General features: G+C 39.5%; 1 protein-coding gene and 1 pseudogene across 1 annotated transcript in view; both read left to right on the top strand.

Annotated features, from left to right (window-relative positions):
* The window catches only part of LOC102888293 (25-hydroxycholesterol 7-alpha-hydroxylase), a 154,929-nt gene that overhangs the window by 100,344 nt on the left and 33,040 nt on the right, over positions 1-21,545 (top strand). The gene's annotated exons all lie outside the window — the stretch shown is intronic.
* LOC112472756 lies at positions 8,646-8,764 on the top strand (annotated as a pseudogene).

Here is a 21,545-nt window from a genome sequence, read left to right as displayed (position 1 = left end):
AACGTAATCGTGTCTGTTTCCATTACTCTCTTTCACAGACCCTGCTCTTTTCTTTTCCCTCAAGTCATAATTATATATTTCTAATTTATCTACTCCATTTAATTTCTTTTCCCTCAGTAGGCTGCAAACTCTGTAAGGGGACTTGCCTCATCTCTGTATTCATAATGACAAGGACAGTGCCTGGTCTGTGAGTGGGACTCACATATTTGTGAAATGTGTGAACTGAATTAACTTCTGTGCATTAGTGGGAGCTAATATTTTTGGACTAGACAGTCGTTAAAACACATAAAAAGATTGCATTAATGTTTTAAGTTACTCTAAAGGTGAAGCAGTTTATCTAAGTTAAAACAATTTGCCCAAACTCGGTTTGCCTAGTCTAGTTGGTGCAGCTTGTTAAATATTAATATAAATTCTCTTTTTTTTGAGACTGCCTTCCTCCAACATTTCTGCCTTTAGATATAAAATGCCCCCTCCTTCTTGAAGCCTTTCCAAGTCACCTCAAAATAGCATGACCCTAGTCTCTCAAACTCAAGAGTACCTGATACTCCACACAGCCTTAACCTCCTCCTCCCTTAATCACCTGATTTTATCATCCCTCTTCTTGATAACGAACTCCTAGAGGAGGGCCAAAGATCATAGCTTTTCATCTTGGTATTGTACATAGAGCCTGACCCAGTACCTGTTACACAGTAAGCATTCAATTAATGTCCACTGAATTAATAAATATTAATGTTAGTGTCCGGCTGATAATAATAGACTAGTATCATCTTCATATATGACACATAGTAAATAATTATATAAATTGCCAGGGTCCAATTCACTGGCCAGTCATGGTCTGGGTTCCTTTTTTTTTTTTTTGCTGATGCCAATGTGATTGGCAGGGACAAATTTTAATTCCATGCATAATCAAGCCAAATTGCAGTTGGCTTGGGTTCCTTTGGACAAACTAATTATGCCATTGTTCTGTCGGTATTTCAGCTCTATATTCTGTCTCTGTGTTTCTCATGCTTCAGCGCCTTTAGGACAGACGAGAATTTATAGATAAAGGACAGGTGCAGCAGAGGGAAGTCCCTCGTGGCGATTACGGCTCAGCTCACTGCCTTGTCCTCCTCGCAGGTCCCTAAGGGGTGCATGAGGTCTGTGTACATCAAGAGAAAGTCTGAAATGTGGGTGAAAGGGCATCAGCTAAACCAAAGAACAATTCTGGGGCGTGGTTTTCATGTGGATGCCAGCCTGCAGGCCGAGGGCCAGAGCCCCGCATCTTGCTAAGGAATGGGGAGGCCCAGCCCCACGCAAATCCAGCTCCCTTGCCGTGCCGTGCCGTGCGAGATGTGTTTCTTACCTCTGCCAAGTCTTGGGTTCTCTCTGTGTAAAAAAAGATAGTGATAAAATCTGTTTCAGAAGGTGATTGTAAAGATTAAATGAGATAATCCATTCAGAGCATTTAGCACTGTGTCTGACACAAATGGGTTCTATAAATAATGCCTATTATTATTAAAACTGAGCCAGAAGCAATAGCAGCACGTGTGTGTGTGTGTGTGTGTGTGTGTGTGTGTGTGTGCGTGAATATATATGGTGTGGCCTGAAAAATACTGAGTCTCGTTGGCTGGATTGTTCACATTGCAAATAGGTCAGATCTAAAATATTGCCTCGTGGCACGCCCCTCCCCCCCCCACACACACATACACACATGCACACTCACACCCCACAGTCAGCCTTAGGCATGGACAGTATGTGTGATCAGAGGCACAGCAATGAGAAAAAGCGCAAGCAGCCTTTTCCCTTCCCTGGCCTCGGTGAATCCTGAAACTGCCCAGCTGCAGTCTGTATTTCCAGCCCTGCTGGTGGGGGCAGAGTGGGTCTGTCTGACCAGGGAAAAACGTGGCAGGGACAGTGCTGCAGAAAACTAAGGAATACTGGGCAGCTTAGGGGGAGAGATGGAATGTCTGGGGAACAGGCAAGAGAGAAGCATGCCACCGTCAGATTAGAGTGGACAGAAATGAAATTCTTGGTCCTCAGGGCCTAGCGGTGAAGCTGAGCTCAACCTCCTCGCTTCATAGTGAAACAGTCTCTGAAAAGGCAACACTTAGAACTTAGCAGTCATCTCTCTCCTTCCCTCATCCTGCCTGCTAGAGATGCCTGTGTGTTGCTCGTAGTTTGTTGCTGGTTGACACGGGGTGGGCGAGAGAGCTAGAGAACCCAGGAGGAGAAGGTCACTGTTGGAACTACCTAACAAAAGTTTCCTTTGTATTTACAACTTTCAGGAGTTAGAAGGGTTCCTTGGCATCTTTTAAAACATGGTGTTTAGATCAAGGAAGCCTCGTCCGCGAAAGGAGAAGGCAAGTGAATCACAGCAAACCACATTTCAGAAGCTTTCTAGTCTGACTGAGAAATGACTGCTATTGATTCAGCTCCTACATGTTCCTCAGTGAAGCCTCCATTTATTTAGTCATTCATTTATACAGCTATTTTTGTTGTTGTTGTTGTTAGCCTTTAAGTGTCAGCACTATGCTAAAAGCTAGGAAAACAGATAAATATAAGACACATCAGCAGGCATTCGGGAATAATTAGTTGTCCAAAATGAATCAATATATGATTCCTCATCGCTGTCTATTATAAATATTCGCAATAAAATAAGGTGACAGCCTCCTCATAATTGTTCATAAAATATCATAGAAAATAAAGAAGATACAATCTTCTAGCAAGGAGATAGCGGGGAGAGGAAGATGAAAAAAAAAGGTTCATAGGAAGAGGTTTGATTAAGCTGAACCTTAAATGATATATAGAAACTTGCCAGGTGAATAAGAAAAGAAAAATTCTGGGGCAGCAGAGAGCATGTTTCAGAAATTGCCCATGTTCCAGAGTTACACGAGTATAGGAGTAGGAAAAGGGGGAAGAAAACGAAGAGGAGAAGATGACGTCATGGAGGTTGGTGGAGGTTGGCCAGGTGATGAGAAAGGCAGAGGGACGGGGGGGAGCATACAGGATTGGAGTTGAACAGACCTGATCTGAGTCCTGTTTCTACTGATTAGTAATTGTTTCGTGACCCTGGAAATCACCTTCCAGGTTTCATTTCTTCATCTGTCCCAGTGAAAAGCACACATATCTTGTAGGATTGTGGTCAGGATTTGTAGCTACGTGGGCGCAATTCTGGAAATGTAGACAGTACTCAGTATTTGACTGTGATCATAGTATTTACTTGCCACACAAAGGAATTCGTGCTTCATTTCATTTGTTCCAAGGAGCCAGTAAGGATTTAATCAACAACGTGGCATGATTTGCATTCTCATTCTAGTCGAGTGGGAAGAATAGAATTGACTTTTTCTTTGAGCGAATTGCTTAACGTCTCTGTCTTAGTTTGCTCTTTTGTAAGACGTGGATAGCAACAGAGCTCACCTTCTCGCTTTATTATGAAGATCAAATGAGATCATGATCAACATTGAGTACTGTGCCTATTCCAAGAGTAGTCTATCAATATGTGCTAAGTATTATTTTTATTCTCTTTATAGGGATGAGGTTGAAAGTAAAGAGACCAACCAGCAGGGAGGCCTTCTTAGGGTCTAGTTGAGACGCAAGGTAGAGCCATGCCTTCTGAGATAGGCCAGAGATATTTAAGAATGAAAATCGACAGGCCTGAGATTCATGGAATGTGGATGATAATCCTGCAGCTGATATTCTTTCCATCACCATATGCTTTTTCATCTACAGAATAAAGACTATATAGTTAAATGTATTTTTGTGAAGTATGCATTTCATAATAAAGGCATACATTTCCAAAACAGGTCCACTCTCCTCGATTGTCCCTATTAGTGAATCATTACGATTAAGTGTCAGAGCTTAAAGGAAGAGGTTACTCTGAGCTCAGCAAAATTGGAGCAAGTACTCGGGACCGCAGTTAGATTTAACAAATCAACAGAAGTCCAGCAGGAGCTGTGACTTCCAATCTGTCCCAGTTCTTCCCCCCTGTACCCTGCCCACAAATTTAAATATCCTAAAAGGATTATTAACAACGTTAAACAGTTTAACAGGAATCAGCCTAAGCAATGCAAACCATCTGGATGTAGCGAAGATCAACTGCTCTGGCTCCACTATAATAGAAACACAGTCGAAATCATCTCTGGTTGTCCAAAAGAAAAGGACACAACTAAAACTAGCTTCCTGGCAAACAAATGGCGATAACTCATAGCAGAGTTCTTGAGCTGGCAGAAACTAACTTTCAAGAACACTAAAGTAGCATGACATGGAGTATTTGGCTGCCGTCTTCCAAACATTTACAGAGTCCTGTTTGGTTTTATATTTAGATTTTCAAGCATATTTTTATTATGAAAGGTATTACAAAAGGCTGTTAATTTACAGGAAATAAGCAAAGATTTCAATATGCATACAAACAAACAAACAAATGAAGTCCTTGTCAGAACTTTAATCCAGGAAGAACCTACAGTAGCCCTCACATTCAGGAAGGGCAGCCCTCCCACTCACTGTTCAGAATCTCGAGAACGTGTGTGAATTCCAGTGATCTCTTGTGCTTAACAGCAGTGCCCACCAAGGCCTTGTCCTCCATGCTTATGTGAAGTCCTGCACGTGCGGGTCAAGGCCACTGTGGTTCACTCTCGTTCAAGATGAGCTGCAAGTCATCGTACATCTTCCTTCATATTTGCTGGCCTCTGTTGAGTTTCTCCTTAATGTTCTGAGAATTTCAGTGTCTTTCCAGCCTCTCAACTATTAACTTTGTGATTTTTCTCATTACGTTCTCCAGGTGAAACACTCTCCTTCTAGCAGAACGAAGAGCTAAAATGATAACCTAGATTATAGAGTATGCTCAGTAAAGTGAAAGCACCCACTCCTTCGTTCCTCGGTTCCTCTAATGGGCTAACTAGATGCAGAATGGTGCGATGGTGCCTCTCAGATGCTCCTGTGATCCTTGATGCCTGGTCGTTATCCGCTTATATGTTCCCTTCTCCTCGAGGGTGGGCTAGACTCAGCGGCTTGCTTCCAACAAATAGAATCCAGCAGAAACAATAGGATGTCACTTCTACAGTTAGGTAATCAAAAGATTATGGCTTACATCTTGGTCACTCACTCACTCTCGCTCTCTTGGATCACTCACCCTACAGAAGCCAGCTCCCTGTGGCAAAGGACCAAGGCCTGCAATAGCTCTGCCGCACTATCCTTCAAATGAGACCACAGCCCTAGCAACGCTTGAGTATAATTTCATCAGAGACCGTTGCGCCAAAGGCAACCTGAACCTTGCTTGGGTTCTTGGCACACAGATATTGTGAGATTATAAATAGTCGTTGTTTAAGCTTCTCAGTTTGGGGGTAATTTGTTACACGATAATAATAATGAATACAAAATGCTCAGACCGTAGATCCTGGAAAGATAATGTATATATGTTTTAGTAGATGGCTGTAGACTAGTTATTCAACTTTTATAAGTTTCAATTTTTTCTAATCTATAAAAAGTCTATAATAATAATAATATAATAATAATAATAATTTTCTCAAAAAGATGGTTATTTGGGCATTAATAGAGATGTAAAGTCTTGATAGACACGAGACAAAGAAGGACATTTCATAACGATAAAGTGATCAATCCACAAGAGGATATAACTCTTGTAAACATGTATGAACCCAACACAGGAGCACCTAAACATATAAAGCAAATAATGATGAACATAAAAGCACCTAAACATATAAAGCAAATAATGATGAACAAAGGAGAGTTCATAGTAGGGAATTTTAACTCCATTGACATTAATAATAATAATAATATCTATAATAATAATAATATAATAATAATAATAATTTTCTCAAAAAGATGGTTATTTGGGCATTAATAGAGATGTAAAGTGCTTGATAGACTACTTGGCCTGTAGTAAGTACTCAATGAATGTTGTTTTATTGTTACTATTATTTTTAATGCTTATCATTTTTAAATTCTGAGTTTTGACTGGGTCCTCTCCCTTAGTCTCTTCCCTTTGACTCTCCCTGGGTGGGTCTCACATTTCAGGACTTTATTTCCCACCTATGTACTGACAACCGCCAAGCGTCTACATCTCTTACAAACTCAAAGTGTGTGTTTATTGTTACCTATTGTGTAATTCTGCCACACTGTCCCACTCACAGGTATCTCAACTGAAAAATTTCGAGTCCTTCCTTCCTAACCCCAGTCTAGCCGTTGCTCCTATATTTTCCTACTTAGGAGGACTCTTGATCTAAGAGCCTTGTTCTGAGTATGAGTAACCAAGATTGTGCTAATATTTTAAAACAGTCATTGCAAGCATACAGTGATCTGTGTACAAGAATATCCATCATAATGTTTACTGAAAATTAGGAACCATTAAAACTTCCCATTGAGTGAAATTCTGGAAATGTGGAAAGTACTCAGTACTCATTAGGAAATCAACTAAGTTATTCTCATCAATAATAATTATTAACATTTAGTCCATGCTATTTGGTAGGCATACTTCTAAGAGTATTATGTATATCGTGTCACTTAAATCGGTAAAACAACCCTGTTTATATTCATTCAGTGGTGTACATGCAGTGTATTTTAGAGGATGTGATAGGTATAGATTTACTGGTATAGAAAAATACTCATGAAATATTATAAAATGAGAAAAGAAAATTATGAAATACATAGGGGAAATTACAATATTAAAACATATCTACGCATAGATATGAATATATAATAGTTTTTCATTTCAGAAACTGCACAGTTTCAGTATGCATTGTTTCAATATTTCAAAATAGTCCATTACCACACTTTAGTTAAATATCAATAGTTACTCCACAACACAGTGCAAAGTTTAGTTGATACAGTATACTACTTAAAAATGAAGAAGAAACTTCACTGCTAGGTTTTCAATCCACGAATCACTGTGTAAATAACAGGTGCACTTCATGCTCAGTGGTCAGGCACATCACCTCTTTCAAAGTCTGTTGGTAATTGGTCCCTACACATCTGTTATTCACTTCACACAAGTATGTAGTTGTGTAGCCTCCTTGACTCCCAGTGATCAACTGATGCGAAAGTCGGATACTTGGAAGAGGGAATTGACCAAGAATGATCAGCAAAGAAACAAAAGTGATGATGCTGGAAGCGACATTTGAATCTAACACACATAGAGTTATAGAAGAAATAGCTGACCCTGGGAACGGTGACACGGCCGCCGTCCTAGAGACCTAGATGTACAGCAGAGGGATTTAGTGAGAGAACTTATCAATGAGGACAGTGGCTGTGATGGAGCAGATGCTCTCCCGGGAGACAGGGCCCTGCCGATTACTTACTTCACACTAGAGAAACTCTCAGATATTTCACAGCATTGAAAGTACAAGGGATAATGTGTTGGAAGCGGATCCAAACTTTAAAAGGAATGTGACAGTTCGCCAAGGCATAGAAAAGATGTTCGCCCAGATAGTAAATTACATGACAAGAAGAAGGCAGCTGCTGTTCAAACTACTCTTGATAATTTTTTTTTTTTTAACTAAAAGGTGTTACTTTTCAGTGTTTCTCATGTTTTAAATTACGATGTACTAAATAAATATTAGTTTTCTTATGTTTTTCATCTCCCTGTACATTTATAACCAACAGTAAGAGTGATTTTAATGTTTTATCAAAAACTTTAAAAAATCGTAGAATAATCATAATTTTCCCCATTGAGTATTATGGTTTCATGTTGCACAGTTTTATGGTCCTGCACTACTGTGCAAAGCAAGGAGTGCTATATATAATATTATTTTGGGGCGGTTGAATTATAGGTGACTTTTTAATTATCTCCATTTTATAATGTCTCTACGATGAATATAGATTTTTAAAACCTAATCTAGTTGTTTAGGCATCTCTTCCTCATACATACATTTTTGAGCCCTACTGATGAAAGGAATTTGGTGAGTACTGGACATTTAAGGAAGAAAAAGGCATCCTTTGGACATCCTTTCCAACAGGAATGTCATGGAGTAGTGCAAATGTCTGCCACATTATACAAAATTTTTACACCCCAATGTTAAAGATTTTCCCTAACTGGCCGCAGCACTTTAAACTGGAAGTTTTTGAAACCTATCGCTCTCTTTCTAGAGAACCAGTTTTAGTTCTAAGCCTTACACACACACAAAGGCAAAGCTAACAAGGCGATGGGAAAATACGTTGACTCTTTTTGCCAGAAAGTATTTAGATACTTGTTTTATCTGCTTCCTTCTGTTATTGAAGATTGACCAAAATGATCTCACATTGATTGGTCTTTGTTTTTGTTTTACACTGCTTTTTATACAAAGCCAAACTTGTGTAATCAAAATCTTCAATAGCAAGGCGCCCGAAAGCAGTCAGCCCTGCTCTGGGCCCAGGCATGCATCTGACGCAGATGGCTCCTGTGCATTTTCACTGTTGGTGCTTTGCCTTCAGTTTTGAGTTTTTAAATTAAAGTTTAATGAGTTGATGGCGGCTTAAAATTTCCCCAGTCACATTGCAGTTGTGAGATCACCCTATTATAAAACCGATGGCACCAAGCAGGGACACTTCCTAATGTCGGTAAATGGAATTCAGAAACAAAAATTCTGAGTCCTGTATGAAAGGCTTTTACATTTGGGCTTCTTTTTTTTCCTCCTAGTGTCTTCAGTAAATTCTGACTTGTTAAAATGGCTTTATCTGTCTATGGCCATGCTATTCTGAACACACCCGATCCCGTGTGATCTCGGAAGCTAAGCTAGGTCAGGCCTGGTTAGCACTTGGATGGGAGACCACCTAGGAAGACCAGGTGCCGTAGGCATTAAAAAAAAAAAAATGGCTTAATCTTTGATTTTGCGACCTCATTTAGAACCCTCTTTCCTACCTAGTACATTGAGATATGGTGGCGAATGAGAAACTTCACTGGTGTCTTGGCAAGCGAGGCCTTCCCTTCCCTCTGCTTCTCTTACGTGGGCTTCTCAGAGCCTTTGTCCAGGAGGCAGCACAGTGTATGTGAGACACGGCTTTTCCCAAAGTGCATTGATGAGCCCATGAGCTTACCATGGTCGTAAGGCATCAACATGGAATCATCTTGTGAGAAAGTTAACCCTTTGCAGTTTGCTTTAAACCTTTTTAAGCTGAAGACCCAGTCTCTATTCCCTGTAGCAATCTCTAATCTTCCTTTTAAGCCAACAACAGGCTCTGGGCTTAGGGCTCTCAGCAGATTAGAACTAGAATTTAATAACAATGTTTTGATTTTTTTCTATCTTTTTTTATGGTAGTGATTCATTTATCCAATATCAATGAGTCACTTTAAAGAAAGAAACTAAGAAAATAGTGTGAGCAGGTGTTTCACGGATATGGCTAAAAATTTTGCTAGTGGTCTTTGAAGAACTAACATTGGGAAATATCAGTAATTTGGAAAAACCGTAGGCTAGGAATCATGAGGCCCGGGTTTATATTTTAGGTCTTTGTAATTTTCGGATGGTTGCAAGTCATCAGCATATCTATATCTTAATAGTCTCACCTGTTACTTTTCAAGTTAGGCTCTTTGCGACTCACAATAATGGCTATCATTGGGAGAGCCTTTCTTTTGAACTTGAGTGTTACTAAATATTTATACATACCGTAGGATCTTCACAACCACTCAAAGAGGTAGGAGGTGTTACTAGGCCTACTTTGCAGAAAATGGAGATACAGAGATCTAGCCCAAAGAGTATACGCTGAGTAGGTGGAAACCAGGAGTCTAGACCCTGTGCACTTAGAGCTACCAAGGTCCCCAACCTCGTTCTTGGAAAGCATTGCAACATTTGTTTTAAATTCCAAAGTCTCAACATGTTCATCCACTTCCCCCAGATTATCTCCCGGCCACACCATTTTAGTCTGTGGAAGTTGCTTCAGCCTTAGACTGGACCTCGTGGGTCAAGCAGTGCGGCAGAGCACCGGGGGAGAAGGGTCTCTCCATCTGCGGCTGCTCTGCCGGCTGTGAAGTGGGGGAATGAGCCGCATCTTCCTTGTGCTGTCAGAGGAGAGGAAACCTGCTCAGAAGAGCCAGGCAGCTTTGGAGCATGAAGGAACCACCAAAAACACTCTCCAGTAGTATTTTCCTAAAGCTCAGGTGACTGGTGTGCATGGAGGGTGATCTCTCTGCTCTTCCTCATCTCCCCTGTGTTCCCTCACCTCACATACGCCTTTAAATATTTTTATTATCTAAGACATCAGCATTTGCAATTCCATTTTATATGCCCAGCGAAAACTGTAAAAGTTTCCACGGGTCATTGGCCTCTTCTGAGCCAAACCCCACAGTGCGCTGTGGAGGAAACGCCCAAGCTCACTCCGGTTTACAGTATATTCACTTAGAGGAAAGTCCCCGCGGAGGCCAAACGTAGAAAATTCTCTGTGCTGCTCTAAGGTTGCACTTTGAATGATAAGTTTCTCCGAAGGTCCAAATTAAAAAGCCATTATAATTCACATTTTAAAAAACCTTTGCCAGGCCATGTTAGAAAATGTCTTTACCTGTGGCATAAAGAATGAAATATTTCTATGTGTGAATGAACTATGACTTTCTTTCTAATTATTTTTAGGACAGTAAGGCAATTTATACTAACACATCTAGTTATACCAATTTGCTTTATTTTATTATTAGGAACAGATACACAATTTGAATAAACTTGACCCATGTCGAGCATCCAACATATATCTTTATTCTGGGAGTGGTATTATTAGGGAGAAGTCTCTGTCAACTTATGTCCTTGTTTATTTTGAAATTCAATAAACCGTAAAGTAATTTATTTTAAACATATGCACAGATTCTAGCCCGCGCAGGCATGGAGGCTGATGCTAATGTTTATTGCCATTCAGGTATCATTCATAGTATAGTTTTAAACCTCAGATCACTTTGGAAGGCTGACAGTTGATGGTTTGAAAGTATGGAATCTACTAATCACTTCCTATATCTGATTCAGCAGAAATTTCAATATGCATTTTGGAGATTTAAATTTTAAGAAAAGATGTACAATATCTTCTAGATCAAATGTAGGGAAGTATTCCAACACCTCTCACTAAACTACCTTTAACGTCACCTTCTTGTGACATGAATATTATTATATCACAAGAGAAATAATTATCACAAAGGTGCCAGTGACTAGCAGAAGCTAGAACAAAGCAGGATGAATTAAATCTTCAAAGTACCTACTTAACAAAGATACAGAGATATCCATGAGAAAGGAACCATCAAAACACCACTTAATGAGCACTGAAGTTAAAAACTGTCGAAAAGATGAGTACATCCTACAGGATTGTGAACAAACCACTCTGGGAGCTGCAGGTTCATGTGGGGATTTGAACATAATTTTACATGGCCAGGACAGGTACAACCATTAAATATCATTGTATTTCTGATGAGCAGCAATGTTCCTTTGATGAGGGTCTTGGAGACCAGATATACAGGGAAGAGGAGCGGATGCATAGACTAGGGTATTAAATTCAACAGAGAATCATGATAAGGAAAAATGAATTACAGACGTTTCCTAGAAAAAAGAATGAATCAAACTAAGAAGTGAACTATAAGGTAGAGCACGTGACCCATAATAACCCCCATCATTATATTCATTATAGTGTATCTTGGTTATCTTTTCTGTATATACCTAACGCCCACCTCCATCAACACTGAGCTTTCACAGGGCAAATCCTGTGTCTCTTATTCTTTCTTGTGTCCTTGTCACCTAGACCAGTGCCTGACACAAATTAAGTACAGAGTAATTGTTTGGATTAATAAATTGATTGATCCACTGATTAATGGATGACCCAGCGAAGATTGCTACGAGTAGGCAAAATGCATTTGAAATCATTGGCACCTAATAGGAACTGTGTGACCAGATAAGAGACAATTGCAGGCTCTTCTGTACCTGGGAGGTCAAATTAAGGTGGCAGATTTTCAGGAATGAAAACATGCGTATTAGTATAAAACATATATACATCTAAATGATTTCTATGAAAGTCGATAATTAAATGTTGCCACAATTCATTTGAAAATGTTCTATAGCTAGCTATAGTTTGGATATAAAACAAAAGGTTAAAATCTTGCTGATTCTCCCAGGGACGGGTCACTTTGAATGCATCATCTCCAGGCCTTAGCCACACTGTGCAACAGTGGCTCTTTCTCTTGCTTTTCTCTGAGAAGGGAACAGAGGAATTCTCAAATGTTAAAATAATGGTTTTCAGCCCACATCTAATAAATCACCATCTCTTAGGGAGCAGTTAGTTTATTAAAAAAAAAATTCTTCCTGGTTGGTGATTCTATGGTGAATCCAGCACCAAGAACTATTGAATTAAAATATGGGAGGAAAAAAATAATGGGAAAACACATTTAGGGATCATTCAACAAGGTAGACACTGGGTAGAGAGTAGGATAATGAGTTGCGACCCATTAGTGGGACTTGAAATGGATTTAGTGTGTTCCAAAAAAATTTTTTCAAAAAAATAAAATAGAAGAGAAAATATCAGAGTACATCACACATACTGAGTAAATGTCGTTTTGTGACTTTTAGTTATATCTACATGTCCATATAGATATACGTGTCTATGTATATTATTTCATAACATACACATCGGATCAAAAGTTTGTAAAACATTGGTCTACGATGATGAGAGAATATATTAACACTTTTATTTTGCAATCAGTGTGAGGTCTGCAAAGTGCCACATAGTTTATTAATCTCTTTTTGTTTAATTCTTGTATCAGTCATTTTTGGCTAGGTTGCACTGCAGTACAAAGAACTCAGTGGCTTACATTTGAAAGATTTATTTTTTGTGCAGTCTCTGTGTTCACCATGAGTTACTGTCTTCATTACAGTTTCTTCATTAAAGAGAATTTTCAATGTGGGATGTTTTTTGACTCACAGCAATAGAAAGAGAACATAGTGAAGCTGTGCGTTGGCTTAAAAGGCTTCTGCTAGGAAGTGGCATGAGCCACACTGCTTGCAGTTTATTGGCCGAAGAAAGTCACATGGGTAAGCCTGGCCTCACTGGGCGTCAATAAATAATGCTCCTCCAGGGAAGAAGAGTGGATTTTTTGAACACTACTACAATTTAACAGAGCTCTTAAGCTTTTTCCTTAAAAATTTATGTTTAAGGGATTTCAGATCCTCATATTCCTTGTCTGCAAGGCTTTATCGAGATTTTGGTACAAATTCATTTGTCTGAGACTTTAAGAGTAAGTACTGCTAGTTCTAGCCTTTAAGAATGTCGGGGCCACAAATTCATTACTACATTTTACTGACACTTTGCTACAGATAACTGAGTTGGTGGTATTGAAAACTTTTTGAGACTCAAATGTCCTCATTTTTTTTCTTTTTTTGCTTCAGATGCTTAATTCTCAGCCCTGTATTATACTTTATTCAACTAGGGTGATTTTTTTTTTTAAATGGTAAACTAGACTAAGATTCAATCTAAGAAGTTTCTAGAGATACCTCCCAGAATTTGGAGACAGAGAATGATATCAATGCAGAGGGTTAGAGAATCTGAAACCCTTTAGCTACCACATTCTGGCTGGTATCAAGTGGCTCATTTTGTTTCCAGAGAATTAATGTTGTTTCCAAAAATTAGCTCTCATATGGCTCATTCAGGTAACCAGCGTTGAATATGGAAATTAGATTTTTGTTCATACAAGTTTATTACATTATAGTTTATGAATCACAGTGGCCATGTGCCAGACTCCCTTTCAAGCTAAGCAGCCTCTTTGCTATGTTATTCCAGCTGAGTCTTTTATTTGAAGTGTTTCTTCATCTTGGCTCATTTAGCCACACACAGAAGTTGCCCTGTGGGAGATAACATCTTATGTTTATTTACTTTATAGGATTATCACCTCTGGGCTCAAGGCAAGTATAGAACATGTCAGGAAAGAGAAAATTTTGATTCCAGAAAGTCAGGACTCCCTTCACTCAGACATGTATCTGACTTTCTTTGACAGTGTAGTGCAGAGAAAACAAATCATTGGACTAGAAGTCAGGAGAACTGGTCTCTGATTTTTTTTTTTTTTTTTGCTGCTTTCTTGCTGTGTGACTTTGGGCAGGTTATTTTACTTCTCTGATTCTGTTACCTTATTTGTAAAAGACACAAGGAGTCTCCCAAAACTCTCAGTTTGAGGACCCTGTTCTACTTATGCAATACTGCAGAAGTCATATAGATTGTTCCAGTAAAATCATTAAAGACGAGATTTTTGTTCAGAAAATATGAAAATAAAAAAATATTTTTTCATAGATAGAAATGGTATGAAAATTGACAATAACACCTAAGTTTAAACCAAATGCTTAAGTTCTGTTAAGTCATTGAATTGACAAGGTCCCCTTCCAATCACAATATGGTTAAGGCCAGCAGCCCCACCGACACATGCACAGCTTATCTTCAAATGTGAAAGGAAGCTAAGGATCATGGGACGTTGAAGAAAGAAAGAAAGAAACCATAACGAAGAAACAGAAAAAAAAAGAGAGACTTGGAGGAAACAGACATTCAGGGACAGGAAAAAAAAAAGAACTATACTTAACAATTTTGAGAGATAAGAGAAGAAATCGCATTTATAAAATGAGAATGAAATGCAATTTATAAGGAATAATTGGAGAGCACAAAAGAACTCTTGGAAAGTAGAAATCGAAGCATAAAAATAAAATAATCTATAATAAGGATAAAGTCAAGAAAGTCTCTCATTAAATGGACCAAAGAAAAATGGATGGAAAATAGAAGAGGAGCTATATGAAAATTACAGGACCATATGTCTGACCATATTGAGAGAGATTTTAGAGAGTACTGAAAAAGATTGAGAAGAATTAGTGATGGGTACAGAGAAAACAAGACAAATGCAAAAGCAAAGTAATTGAACACTACCTAAATAATGATTATGGTCTAAACACTGAAAATTGATTTCACAAAGCAAGTGGGAGAATGCACGGAAGAGGAAGCATAAGCAAAAGACACTGTAAGAATTATGTTTAAAATATGTACAAGGTGATCTTTAGTAGAATTTTAGGATTTACAGACCTTAGTGCTTTCCATATATAAACATAACACCGTGGCTTTTATGTTCCGTGTTTTAATATTAATGATAATGGGTTTCCTGAAGTAGTCATACACTCCTTTTATTCAGTGACTTAAAATTACCAGCTAATCTTTGGAAAAGAATGGGATTTTCCCTATTGAAAAGCCCTCCTACTCATGACAAGATTCAAACGTTGCCTCTCTCAGTACTGTGTACTGTGTTACAAATGTAGAGATACTATTATGCTATGTTAATATTTTATCCAGTACTAAAATATAGTTATGAATTATTGCATTATGAAGCAGATGTAACATATGGTCCTTAGGCTTTTTATTAGCTCCCCATCTCAGCAAACCAAAGTACCCTTTAATTCCTTTTCCTGTGGTTCTGATAAGCTGTTTAATTATTTTAGTACTATCCTTTAAAATTTAGAACTGTTTCTTTATTGGCTCGGGTTGATGAAATGTCATCGATAACTTGGCTATGCATTTATATATTGTTGGCATTGATCTCTATATTGTCATTAGCAAGGCTTTCTGGGCTAGTCCTCTGTTAGAATTTAGTTTCCACAAAACTGTACGTTCTGATTTTTGATTAAACATTCAAAATCAAATGATTTAATCAAATGCAAGAAATGCTGAGTTAATGGAATTGATATCTCTTCCATGGAGTCCAATCAAATCCTGACGGTAAAATAAATTAGCAACCGATCATCTCAGAAATTACAAATTCAGTTGCATGGTTTTTCTATTTTAATTAAGGAGTTGAAATAACTTTCAATTATGAATCGATTTCCCTCTTTTAGAAATGTCTAGGCCGTTTAAACGTTCTCGACTGGCTTTCTACTAAGATCCAGGGCTCATCTGAGCCATTTTTGTTCCTTGGAGAGTGTTCGCTCAGAGAACACAAAGCCTGAAAAGTTATGGTTACTCTCCAAGTAGGATTGTGATTCTGGTGCCCCATTCCCTGACCAGCAAATCCCGTATGGCAGTCCTAAACTAAAATCGAAATTAGGCAAACAAAGGAAGTATGAAAGCAAATGAAAAAATATCTTTAGAAATGGTACTCTATTGAAAATATTTAGGAAAGAGAAATCAGGAGAGAGCCATAAATAGGTTTGTATTTAAGATGATTCCAGGTCGCGATATAGAGATAATGAAGATAATACAGTAAGAACAGTTAAGATTTCAAATGCTTACTATGTGCATGTCATTGCCTTCAGTTCTTTGCATTCATCAGGATATTTAATTCTCACGTAAAGAAAGTACAGTAGTACGTACTTTTTACAGATGAGTAACCTGAGGTACAGATGAGTTAAATGACTTGGCCAAAGTCACTAAGCCAGTGGTAGTTGGCAGAGCCTGGAATCTGAGCCACACAGTGTGGCAAAACTAGTCAGGAGGCTGTTGCAGCAAAGCATGTGAGAACTGATGAGGGCCTGAACTATGCCCTACTTACCCAGGGTCAAGTTCATAATGAAATGTACATCAGTGGTACACTCATTGTTTGTGAGGCAGGCTTGAGACTCAATTAAATTTTAAATGATAGCTTTTTTCAGAACATGCCTTGACATTATTTCCCTGGTGCCAACCTGGGCATCTCTCTCAGTTTTAAGGGAAAAAAAAAAAAAAAAAGCTCAGTCATAGACTTCTCTGCGTGAAATCCTGCATGGATGTGGTTTGGCTTCTTATCCAAAGAAGCATTTACAAATCACTCACTTGATCAAGGCATTAGTATAAATCTGCTAATGGACTAGAGCTTACGAGGCACATTCTACAGACAAAGCTTTGTTCAGATCACACAACCGCAGAGATGAACTGACGGCGAAAGATTCAACCGGAAGATGGCTTGCAGAGTTATGCTCTAGGGTACGAAGATATATTTCGTCATGTTCGTACTGGTTCTGCTCTGATTCCATGCCAGCGATGGAGAAAGTTGGGACCATTCAGCATCACTTGCTTTTACGTCACCATTACATTTAGTGCTTTGATCAAAAGTGCTTGAACAGTGCATACCTTTGCCACCGGGAAATTAAATCAAGTTGTAAGTCGATGGCCATCCTCATAGAGCCAAAACATTTCAAGAGTAAAGGCCTTATTTATGACTCTCAAAGTTAACGGACCTTTCTAGAGTTGCCAAAGAGCAGATAGTTGAATCATTGAGAGACCGAAAAGTGGCATTTTAATCTAGGGATTTTTTATTTATTCTTTGTGAGGCAGAGGTTGGGAATACCAGATGCCAGTCACACAGCACCAGTGGATTTGCAAGGTTGCAGGACTGGGGAAAAAAATGAAGGTTAAGTACAGGGTACAATAGAGATTACTTACGGTAATGAATTATATAATTTTTCTAGGCAGAGTTGGATTAACAGTCATCGTGGAAAGAGATTGCGTAAATCCGATTCTTCTAGTAAACAAATATTAAGCAGATCATTTATGTTCAACATATGAATTGAGAGTCCTGAAGAATATGTGACTTATCATATACAAGGGGGAAAAATTGACCTGTACACAAGATACCCCGGGGTTTTGTGAGTGGAGGCAATGTGCTCTGTGCTACAGGGCTTCTTCTTCCGAGTGGAGCCTTGCAGAGACCACCAGGGCCCTCAGTTGTCACAGTCTGGCAGCTGCACACCCAGTTGTGAAGAAACCTCCTCCCTCCCTTGGCTATCACAGAAACCAACCCTGCCTGCCTCATTAACATGTCATCTGGACCCGGAATAAGCAATGGAGCATCCAGGTGACACAGTGTGTCCACACTTGCACAGTTAGAGTCGGAGCTCCAGTGTCGGCTCCTCATTTTCAGTAGGGTGGGTCTTGCTCGTCCTTATGGTGACTCTCAGGTGGCTTCTTCACTCACCCACCTTGGGACTGTTGCTCTCATTTTTAGAACCAACCTTTGATTCATTTATAGAGCATATTTTTTTGCCATTATCTACTTTTTAGAAGACTGTGCCTTCTATACATGGCTTTCATGTTAATACGAAAATAGCACTTTTAAAAATTTTCAAAAACAGTAATGCACTGAGATGGCCACGTCACTTGTAAGGGATGCTTTCCAAAAATGTTACAACCTCAGTCTAATCATGAGAAACCATCAGACGACCCAAACTGAAAGACACGCTACAAAATAAATGACAAGTACTCTTCAAAAGCTGTATGTTCATGTTGTGCAAATTGGAAGATATCAATAACTAAACCTCCATAATCTCACCACCCAGAAGTAACGACCATTAGCATGTTAAAGCATACCAGACTTTTCTCTTTGAATTTATATTCACATAATTTTTTAAGGAAAATAATAATCTGCTATGTGCCTGTGGTTACTTAAAAGTATACTGTGAACAGATTTCTCTGGAAAGCATATGAATGCACTCTGGTCATACAGCATGCCGTAGTGTCTCTTAGTTGTAGATAATTTTCACATCCGTGCTTCTCCCCACCCCTCCTCACATTGTGGAGCCCATGGAAATCATCACTCAGTCCACCAGGGTCCTTGTGGCAAAGGAGTGGCTCGGTGTAAGCTTTTCTTTCCTCATCTTCATGAGCCACAGTCATCATGGAACTTTCCCGATTTGCTCTAAAGCACTTCTCTTGATGGAACTGAGGATGAGAAATTCCATTCTATGGACAAGTAGGAGGGAAATGGTCTATCCCGCTCAGTACCCCCTCCTCCTGCTGCCTAAAGTTCTGTCCACCAAAACATAATGATCCTCTGACCAGTGCGTAAGTCTTGGGCTCCGCACATCCGCCTCAGAGAGACCTTACTTTTGACCCTGGAAAGAGTTTCAGGGCGACATAAGGAGGCTGCCACACAGGTATCCAGCCAAAGGTAAGACCGAAGCCTATAAACTTGATGTTCGAGGCGGCGTCCAAAAGCAGGTTTTTTGTCTTCACGTACATGGGCAGTAAACTTCCGGGTGCAGTACTGTACAGCCGACCCTGGTAGAATTTGCCCCGGGCCTCCTCTTTCATGCCGCTGTGATCAACTCGGTAATCGAACATCTTCCCCACTGGCATACTCCGTGACAGGATCGAGCGTTTGTTCTGTCTCCATCACTTCAGCTAACATCACAATACTGGGGCGATCCAAGGCCTTCATTATTTTGACTTCATAGAGCAGTCTCTGGTACCTGGAGGAGCTCTGCTGAGTCTCGTTAATGATCTTGACCCCACTTCTTACACCGACTTCAGAGTGGTAGAGAAGCAGACCTTGACTGCGATTCCTTTTTCTCTCTCTCTCCTATCTCAGAGAGCAGCTCTGCAACTGACCCGACTTCTCTCATTGCTGAGGTCACGATGGCCTTTGACATCTAAGTACTTTTAGTATACAAATACTTCAAATAAACTTGTCGAAGTGTCTGTCCCACAGGACGCGGGAAGTCAGGGTCCCCTTTCGGTACCCAGAGGGTCCTTTGCAAAGCAGGCTGGGGAGCTGGCGTTCCCCGCATCCAGTCTTCCCTCTGCGTGTTGCCCCTTGCTCGTGAAGTCCTTGAGCCTTTCCCTCCACCCTGTAACATCCCTCCACTAAATAAATCCCCTCATTTTTCAACTACCACTGACATAAGCTTGTGTGGCATGTATAACAGACTTTTACGGAACGTTTTGAGCTAAAAAAGGCCATGTGGCTCCCAGGCCAGCAGACAACTTCTTAGAGATGAAGACTAGTCATTTCTGTTCCTGTAAGCTCCCTCCCATCCCAGTTAGTGCTGTCATTGTCCTTGTCACAAGGTCCCAGCTCACCATGATGTAGCTTTGCGATTTTGCCCCTTGTCCTTCCACTCCCTTTCTTCATTTCTCTTGCTCCTTAACCCCAAACCCCCAAATATCTGTTTGTATCTTGTGCTGAGAAATTTTGTTATCTTTTAGACCAGATCATACCCAGAGAACCTTATCATAACCAGACACACCCAATGACACTATTTAAATATAGTTCTTTCCCTGAGAAGGTCAGCTCTTTGCTGAGTCTTTTTGCCTGCTCACCTGAAGTCATCAAATTCATGTGTATCTGGGTACTTACCAACCTTGTTTAGCTAATAATTGAAAGGATGGAGAGGTTCTTCCTTCATACCTGAGCAACTACATAGAAGGTAGAGATGAGCAGGGCGGGTTGACAAATGAAACCGTTCAGCCAGAGAATGCGTGAACGAAACCACTATGTCCAACTGCTTACAATATATGAATAGTAGAGAAAACTAACCCTGCTTTATGTACCAGCTACTTTCAAATACTCTAGCCCAAACGGTAAACCCCTAAGGTATATATTATTATTCTCTTTTTATGATAAAACTGAGCATCTACATAGCTAGTGTACTGGATTTCAGATTTCCCAGTATGAGTCAGGTGTGCAGAAATGTGACTTTATTCCTCTATAACTGAACTCAGATTTCTCCTGAGCTCCTATTTCTGCAGAACACACTGAATATTTCCAGTGAAAAGTAGTTCGGTCACTTCTAGTTTAAATTTAGTCTCTTTCGGTATAAATATTAAAAGAGGTTTTGGATTCTTCTTTCCCCTTCCTTTCTGTTGCTCTAGCGAGTCCCATTGTATGGATGCCACTTTGGTCATTTTTGACTTCCCAGAGGTACCTCCTGGCCAGGGCTTTCGCACGGTCCTCCAAGCCTGTGCCCATTACTGAAGTGCCCCTGTTGGTTTTAATTCCTGCCTAGTTTCCCAGCAAAATAAGGCGTGTGGTTCTGCACTTCCTTGGTGCCACCTGGGGTCTCACTGCTGGTGGCCAAGGGTCAGCCATGTCCTCCACATGCTCCTCCTCTTTTGGGATCTTCCATCCATAGCCCTGCAAAGAGGTCCTCTCTTCCCAATATCCTGAAGAAGATGTTGATTCTTGTGTGTCAAGAGTTGCGAGGACATTTATATGTATCTACATGCCCACGTTGGAGCCAAGGAAGTGTGGAGAAATAGAGACTATTTCAGGAATACATTTCTAAGAGGAACTATGAGGCAAATTCCATTTTCTGATTAAGTAGCTTCCAAAGTGAGTCAAGGAAAAGTAAAGCAGAGCAGCTTCAAAATTTCCTTGCTCAACAATAAAATTTATTCAAAAGGTCAGTATTATAATCAGACACTGTCAGGCATCAGTTGTGTACTTTCTGAAATTTTAATCACACAGACAAAATCTTTACTGGTTAGGAAAAATTTAAAATTTTTAAGGCACTCTTAGAGATATTACTTGACCTAATACAGATATCTTATGTCTTTAAAAACTTTTAATGAACACATACTTTCATTTTTCCTGAACTGGTGTACGTGTACAAAGTTTGCTCAACACTTACGAGGTTGTTTCAGTAACCTGGACTACTAGCCTAGAATGATCACAGGAAAAATAGAAAAGAAAAAATGTATAAGTATAGGTTGCTATGGAAGGTGCTGGGCTTTAAATGTCTATGGGAACAATATGTTATAGATCACTAGCCAAATCTTTTACCTATTTATTTAACTAAAGGTGTGGCATAAAGACAAACTTTACTTATTATTAGAAACCAAGTACTTGGTGTTGATCACTCTATTCAACTTTAGATGCTTCTTTTTAACTAAAGAAAAATATCTTATAT

This window comes from Pteropus alecto, unplaced genomic scaffold (genome assembly GCF_000325575.1).
Source record: "Pteropus alecto unplaced genomic scaffold, ASM32557v1 scaffold87, whole genome shotgun sequence".
Taxonomy (NCBI): Eukaryota; Metazoa; Chordata; class Mammalia; order Chiroptera; family Pteropodidae; genus Pteropus; species Pteropus alecto.
This window is presented reverse-complemented; position numbering and strand designations above follow the sequence as displayed.